Below are 8,956 nucleotides of genomic sequence, written 5' to 3' on the forward strand. Positions count from 1 at the left end.
GTGCCTCTCCTGTGCCCCCAGCCCAAGCGCATGGACGCGCACGCGACATGTGCGCGCGCGCGCGTCCCTAGTCACCTTACTCCCTGCGCGAGCGCGCACCGCGCGCGCACGTGCCGGTGATCGACGCCACCTTTAAGAAGGGCACACTTACCCCTTCATTCTCATTCCACTTCTCTTCTTCTTCCACATCCTTCTCCATCTCACAAGGTATTATACTAGGCCCCCTCTTAGTCCAATAATCTCTTGTGGTTCTTATTCATTTAGTTGCACCATCTTTTAGGTAGTTTCTTTCTTCCTTTCTCTCTCTCCCTTCTTTCTCTAGTTACTTCCTTGGGATGTCTTTGCTCTCTCCTCTCCTTCAATCCAATTCTTCATGGGCATTTGGGTCTCAAACTAACTTACATGCATAGATGAATGGTGTTGCTTTATTTTCTTGCAATTAATATGCACTATAATCATTAATAATGGATTGTGGAATGTTACATCGCCCCCACTCTCACATAATCAAATACTATTTCATGAATGCACGCCAAGTGTTCGATGAAAGGCACACTTGAATTTTGGACTTATTGTGACTACCTTGCCTCTCAACCAATCACTTTTGAGTGCATTCCCACTTTCCACAAACCATTCATCTCCATTTTCTTAGCTTGCCTTCCATTTATGGTCCATAAGGGTGTGTGCTTCTCATGCTTCTTCCTTGCATGCTTAAACTACCCTTGCACCACATGAAAATTATTTGCCTTGCTCTTCACACATTATCCTAGTTACATGTTGCAGCTGTCATGTAACTAAGATACCCATATTCTATGGCATAACTTTTCATTACATAGAGCTCATGTACCTCCACTTCTTTGGGTTTGATATTTTTCCTTTCTTGCTTTCACAGGATGGTCATCAAAAAGGACAACGGGAAAGGCCCCAAGAAGCCAGCTTCCAATAAAGCGCGCCAAGAACTAACGGCCAGGCCCCTCCTGAAGAAGACCAAGGGCCCCGTTGACGTTCTAGAGAAGGACAACCCTCCTAAGGATTCAAACAAGTTTCCCAACCGTTACTGCAAACTTGTTTACTCCAGAATGATTGAAAGGAATTACCACCCGGAACCCCTCCTAGTCTTACCGGCTCAACTCAGTCCGATTGTGATGCCACACATTGACCGGAGGCATTGGAGGTTCCTCTTGAGGCAACCAACGGAGGCCAATCTCTCATGGGTGGTGGAATTCTACTCCAACTTCCACTCACCTCATCTCACATCAATATTTGTGCGCCGAAAATAAGTGTCGGCCACAGTGGAAACCATCCGAGAAGTCCTTGGAATTGCACCGTCAACGGATGCATATGACGCCTACCAAGAAGTCTTGGCTACATGCATTGACCGTGCATTCGATTGGAGCGCGATCCTCCGCGTCATTGCTTTACCCGACGCATATTGGATTCGGGGGACCATAAAGCGAAGACCCAAGGGTTTAGATGTCCGCCACCTCACTCAAGAAGCTACGGCATGGGCCCAAATTCTAGCTCACTACGTGCTCCCGAGCACACATGGGTCATCCATCACCGCCGAGCTTGCCTTATTGATATGGTGCATCTTGACCGAGAAACCGGTCAACGTTCCGCATGCCATCCGCCAATCCATGGGGCGCATTCATGCCAAGGGAAATCTACCATTCCCGGCTTTAGTGACGGCATTAGTTGCGAAAGCCGGCGTCAACCGGGAGACTAAAGATAGGCGAACCTCAATACCGGTCGATGGTGACATCATCCCGACCAAGAGATGCCTCAAGCCTCCGGAAGTCACCAAGGACATTGAACTACCCACACCAACTGGCCACGCTACCACTTCATCTACATCACAAAAATCGGCCGCCCAACGCCTTGAGGACCTTCACAACAAATTAGACCGTTATGAGAGGCGTAACCAACGCCGCTATGCTCATGTGAAGAGGCTTCTCAGCGTAATCACCCCACCTATGGAAGAACCCGATATCTCCACCTCCACCGCAACTTCAAGCGGAGATAGCAATGGCATTGGGGATGTGGCACACTCAGCCGAGTGCGCCTAACCTCTAGCACGGAGGACCGTGCTAAGTTTTAAGTGTGGGGAGGTCGGCCGACCGATCTCCATAGGTAACATCTGAATAAATCTGAATAAATTAGAATAGGTTGCATGATTAGGTTTTAGTTGGCATAAGTCTGCTTGGTTGGAACAATGAAATTCTCTCTTAGGAAACCAACACTTTGGGACGACCATGGCATTGCAAATTTTAAATGCTTTGATGCCAAAGTTGCATGAAGAATTATATTTTGGAACATGGGTTTGAAGTTAAGAACACAAGCTTGTGAGATTTGAGCCTAATGGTGTGGTTACATCTTATAACCACTTATTTTTCCTTCTTGTGTGCATTATTCTCTTTCTATGATTGTGATCCTTGATTTGTTTGATTCTTTATGTCCATTATTTGGTGTATTCATGCATTTATATGATTGAGGCCATCATTTCATTAGCTCACTCACCCAAATGGCCTTACCTTCGATCTTCCTTCGTTAGCCAAATTTGAGCCTACGATTAACCCACTCTGTTCTTAATTTAACACATTACAAGCCTTAAAGCGGAAAACAACAAAAGTCCTTATTTGGATCTTTGATTAGCTTAGGCTAGTGTGTGTGAGTATCATTCAAGTGTGAGAACCTTGGGACATTGGGTGAATAGAAGGGTATTTTGTATTATTATTGAAAATATTGGGAATTGGGTACATACTCATGAATTGATCAAATGTAAAACCTTATGCATTGACGCTCTTGCATATAAAAAAATGAGAAAAACAAAAGAATAAAAGAAAAAGAAGAACAATATGGAAAAGAAAAAGAAAAATAGAAAAAGAAAGAAAAAAAAAGGGGAAGAAAAAAATTAATAAATAGGGGACAAAATGCCCCAAAGTGAAGCTCAAGAGGAATCAATGCATAAGTATTGTGAAACGAAAAGAAAATGCATGAGTATGTGGAAAAGTGAGGAATGGGTAGTTAGGTTAGTACTTAATTGTATAGGTCATTATATAGGTTAGGAGGGAAAGTTTAAGTTAATCAAAGATTCAAATCCTAAGTCCACTAGCCATATATGATCCTACCTTGACCCTAACCCCATTACAACCTAAGGAAAAGACCTCATGATAATTGTATGCATGCATTGAATAATTGTTGATTGTTAGATGCAAAACAATTCTTGGAAAGCATGATTAGGGGAGAATTGAGAGAATAAACCCCAAACACCGAGTGATTAGAGTGCAAACACTTCCGACGAGGGTTCGATGCTCAATCCTTTGATTCCCGGCTCTCGCGAGCATTCCTCATGCAAGGTTGCACATATTGCATTTGATGCTTAGAAAGTGGCAAGTCCTATGCTTTGACCATCGTTGCATCCCATGTGCTCGCATATGTCCTAAGAAGACTAATTTGCTCCCAACCAGGTGGATAGTGACACTAGTCATAGTTGCATGCATATAAGTAGGTTGCACTTCATGAGCCTTATACTTTTGCAATCCCTCGGTCTTCTGTGTTTCTTTGTATTTCTCTAAGCATGAGGACATGCTAGAATCTAAGTGTGGGGAGGTTGACAAACCCCAATTTGAGGATTTATCTTGTGATGATTTCAGGGGTTTTATCAATGATTCCACACACTTTCTATATGAAAATACAAGATTTTGCATTCCTTTCCTAGTTGCGCCTCATGAATGAAAACATGCTTATTTCGCACTAAAATAGATACATTTCTAATCTTCTCTTGATGCCATTCGATGCCGTGACTTGTGTGTTAAGTGGTTTCAGGATATAGAGTAGGAATGGACCGAAAGAGAGAAGGAAGACGGGTACAAAGGAAGGAAGCATGAGGATTAAGCCTTGGAGGTTTCCGCATGGGCGCGTGCGCGCACCTTGCGCGCCCGCGCGGATAAGGCAACGTGGAGCCAAAGCCAAGAGCCGGCTTGAGAAGCGGCTAAGCCAGGATCTTCATGAGCGCGCACGCGTACATCACGCCTCCGCGCACATTACAAGACGTCTCAACGGCGCGTGCGCATACCTTGCGCGTGCGCGCCGATTTGTCAAAATGTGATTTTTAAGAAGTCACGTGACTTAGGCGTGGAGGCAGTTAAGGATCCCACTCTTGGAGAAACACCTTGGCGGGAAAAGCTTAAGAAGACCAAAGGAACAAGGGTTAAGGACACTTTTAGTTCATTTTTCCTAGATCTAGATATTTTCCTTTTTTTTGGGAGAAGAGAGAGTTAGTTACATTTTTTGGGAGAAGAAGAGGGAGATTCCAAGCTTCACTAGGGTTCATCCTCATCTATTTTCTGAATTTTCAATGACTTTTTGGTGAGATCCATTACAATTCTCACTCCACTTTGTTCATGTCATAGATTTTCTTCTCCAATTTCAAGTAGTAGATACAATTGATTAATTCTCATAGATCTAGAATTCAACTTTGTAATTTTGGGATTTCATCTCTATTTTAGATTTTCATTGCTACTCTTTGAGACTTGTTGTTAGATCTTTGTGTTGCAATACTTTTAATTTGACTTTTCTTCTCATTTTACTATGACTTTCCTTCTTGCTCATCACATGTTTGATGAAATGACAACACTAGCTATGGAGTAGAATTCTCACACTTGGCATAGGGTTTGGTCTTTGGAAGAAGTTGAATAGTTGTATCAATAGTTGATGTGGAATTAGGGATTGCTAGTTGGCTTGGAGTGCACTAAAGCTAGATTACCATAAGGTGAAGCTAGGACTTGTGACTCAAGTTGATTACTTTCATTTGACCTCCCTCTATACCTAGGGGATAACTAAATGAAGCAAGGCCTAATTGTTATCAACATTGAATGAACTATAGGGATAGAATTTCTAATGCCAACCCTAAGCCAAGTCTTTTGATAATTGATTGTTTGTCTCTCATTACTTTGCTAAAAACCCTCAAAGAATTCCAACAAGGCTTACTAAATCAATAAGATGCACACTTTGGCAATTCCAAGGGAGAACGACTCGGGAGAATAGTACTCTCGGATATAGATTGTAGATTTGTTTGATGAAGGATTTTGCGTCGGTTTAGACTATACTACGATTGATCATTTGATAATTTCTATACCGGAAAAAATTCATTTGTCAGCCATCAGTCCCTTTTTCTTTCCTTTCTTCGGCTTTTCTTCCCTTTTCAACTTAGGGCAGTCAGATTTGAAATGCCCCGTTTCTTTACAGTTGTAGCAAGTCACTTTACTGAAATCTTTCTTCTATTTTCTTGAGCTGCCTCCTTTGCCTCTCTCCTTGAGCTTCACCATTTTCCTGATTTTTTTTGCAAATAACACAAATTCATTTTCAGATGAGTTATCACTGGATTCATCATCCAGAGGGTTAGTAACAGAAGAGAAAGCCATTCCTTTCTTTTTTGAATCTTTTTTCAAATAGGTGTTTTCAAAAGCAAGTAAATTTTCTCTCAAATCATCATATCATAAGTCATGGAGTCAAGACCACTACTCTCAGAAATAATTAAAGATTTTGTTTCCCACTCTTTTGTGAGACATCTCAACACTCTTATCACTAGCACAGATTCAGGATACTTGATTCCCATAGCATCCAAGTCAACAATAATGGTGTTGAAGTGCTCAAACAGCTCATCAATGGATTCCCCTTCCTTCATTGCAAACATTTCATACTCTCTGTTTAATATATCTATCTTGGTCTTCTTTACAATGGTGGTTCCTTCATGAGTGACTAGGAGTTTGTCCCAGATTTCCTTTGCTGTTGTGCATCGTGATACCCGTCGGTACTCCTCAAAGCTAATAGCACAGTTGAGCAAGTTGATAGCCTTGGCATTGAGCTCAACTTTCTTTCTGTCTTCTTCGGTCCAGCTTGCTTCTGGTTTAGGAGTGACAAATCCTTCGGCACTTGTGACGGTTGGATATTGAGGACCTTCAAGGATGATCTTCCAGAGTCTGTAGTCCACTGCTTGCACAAAGATCTTCATCCTCTCCTTCCAATAGGTATAGTTTTTCCCATTGAAAAGAGGAGGTCTGTTGCTTGATTGTCCTTCGGTCAGATTGTAGGACACCAGATTTGAGCCACTGTTTTCTGCCATCTGGATCTTTACTCCAAGCTGAAAAACTTGATCTCTTTGAGACCAAACTCTGATACCAATTGATGGTTATCAGTGGCTAAGAGAAGAGGGGGTTGAATCTTAGCCCCCTTTTTGCTTGATAGTACTTGCTGGCTTTTGAAACCACTTTTGGAAATTTTTTGTCTTTTTATCTCGTAACTAGCCACGAGACTTTTCTTTTTGTCTCGTCAGTCAGCACGAGATATTTTCAGTTTTATCTCCTGGGCAGCAGAAACAGAAATGGAGTAGAAGAAAGAGAGAATTACACCAAGATATATCCTGGTTCAGCTGCTAAGTGCAAGGCAGCCTACATCCAGTCTCCATCACAATAATGATGGAATTTCACTATAATCATCTTTGATTACAAACACCAATTCTCCCTAGGAACTACCCTTCCTATCCGGGACAAGTCCAGAATCTAAACCCAAACTGAACTTGACTCGGTCGCTGCCAAGCTTTCAACTGTAAAGTGCTAACCCAACTTACAAAGGGATTCCCACAGAATTATGAAACACAACACAGATGTACAAAGGAACTCTAAGGACATCTATGGCTTTTTTTTTAATTTTGTACTCTCTGCCTTTTTTCGCTCTATGACTTTTTCATACAAACCTCACTGTTTGCCTTTTTTCATGAGACTCAAGACATGACAAAATTAAACAGAAAAATTACAAAATGAGAACATTGAAGGAGAAAAAATTCTGTCAGCTTAGAGAGCTATGAGAACCCTGTGCTTTTGCACTCTCACTCCTTGAATCAAACCCTGACTGTTCACCCATACTTATAGGGAGAAGCCTTTAAGGTTAAAACCAAACAAACCAAGCCAATCTTCTTCTTCTTCAAGTCAGAACCGGTTCGGCCAGAGAGAGAGAAGAGATAACCCATGCAAAATCCAACATGCAATTACCTCTAGTCCTTCTTTGGTCACCACTCTTCATCAATCCGAGCCCTTCATCCTTGCCTTGCTCCCCAAGATGAACTTCTGGCCCTTGATGCTTCATGATGATGATGGCTTCATCTGCTCCAATCTCTACCTCTTCCATCACGTAGCCATTGTAGCTACCTCCTGTGGTGGTTGAGCAGAATCAGAGACAAGCCATCCTCTCCAAGGATCTTCTCCTTGCTGGCCGAGATCTTCTTCTTTCTTTTTGGGTATGAAGAGCTCGAGATTACCTCACCAAATCTTACCATTCTTGGTGAGAATCTCAGCCACTACATACTTTTAGTTTGCTTTTTCTTGCCATCATTTTGATGGTCTTGTAGTGTGCATCTTCCTCTCTTCGGTGGCTAGGCTTAGCTTCCATGGTTTGTTGTGTAATGACCGAAGGAGAAGAAAGAAAGATGAGAGAGAAAAAAGAATTGGAAGAAAAGCAATTCAAAGTGATTAAACAAATTAATTAAAAAGATATTGTTTTTACTTCCCTTAGTAGCATGTAGCATTAATGCTATCAATCATGTCAATGACAATCTCTCTCATAGTTCCCATGTATTTATTGACTTCACTTTAATGAGATTTGAATTCCATCACATGGTGAAGCATGAGATCCGTTGGAGACATAAGGCAATAAAAATATTTGCTTCCCTTCTCAATTGGTTTCAGATCATGCATGAAGAATAATTTGGGCTTGTATCAATAATACTTAAAACTGGCCCAACTAATATATCAATCATTCAGCAATAAAGATCAAAAATAATTTTATATCAATGCTGAATATTTTAATATTGGGCTTGCAACAATTTCTTTTAATTTCGGCCCAATGCAACTCTGCATCAACAAAATTATTAATTTAGCAAGTATGAATTGAGATCAAGCTAATAATTTTATAAATAATTGCTTTAATAATGTTTGTTCATCATCAAATTGAATTTAGAGTTTTTCAAACTCATCAGTCATAAACTTAAAAATATTTTAAAATGGTCAAGAAAAGAAATATTTTAAGAAGACTTATTTATCCTTTTCTTAAAAAATAAAAAATAATACCAAAACATATCCATAATTCCAAAGACAGTGTATTAAAAAAAATAAAACCTGAAGTCCAGTAAATATATAAAGAATTAAAATCTATTTTGTTTCAACTAATTTGGATTGGTCGAGTGATCAACTCACTTGCCCGCTTAAGCAAGTGTCGAGGGTTCAAATCCCACCTTATTAGGGGTGTACATGGTCTGGCTCGGTCCAAAGACCCAGTCCGAATCCGAACATTTTAGGGGGCTAATTTGGTGTAATTACACCGGGTCTAGAGTCGAATAAGAATCTCAAAAATATACTCGGTCATTATTTAGGGTCGGATCCGGATCAAAGCAAACTCGACTTCACCCGACCTATGTGCACCCTAAGGGAACAAAAAAAGGTATATATGTTTTAAATTAATTCCAATATTATGCTATAATAATTATAAGATTATTATTTTATTTTTAATCACACTTGTTGAATTAGAAAATAGATCAAAGAAGCATCAAATTAGAATTTATGGGTAAATTCAAGTTTAAATATGGATATCAATTTTTCGGTAACAATTTTTTCTTTATAAATAAGTGACACGGTTTTATAAATTATTGTTAAAACTTTAAAGGCCCGGTTTTCACCCGATTTGAACCTGGTATAATTGTGACACGAAAATGTTTAGGTTTTATCGGGTTTAGAGTCGGATTAGGGTCTAAAAAATAGATCTGGTGTATATTTAGGGCTGAATCTGGGTTAGAACAAACTCGGTTTTACCCGGCCCATATACATCCCTACACTTTGTGCATGCAGCAACCCATTAGTCAAAAAACCTTTAAATAAATCTCAAATCTGCGACAAATTAGTCCTTGATC

The sequence above is a fragment of the Arachis hypogaea genome, chromosome 16 (assembly GCF_003086295.3).
Source record: "Arachis hypogaea cultivar Tifrunner chromosome 16, arahy.Tifrunner.gnm2.J5K5, whole genome shotgun sequence".
Lineage (NCBI taxonomy): Eukaryota > Viridiplantae > Streptophyta > Magnoliopsida > Fabales > Fabaceae > Arachis > Arachis hypogaea.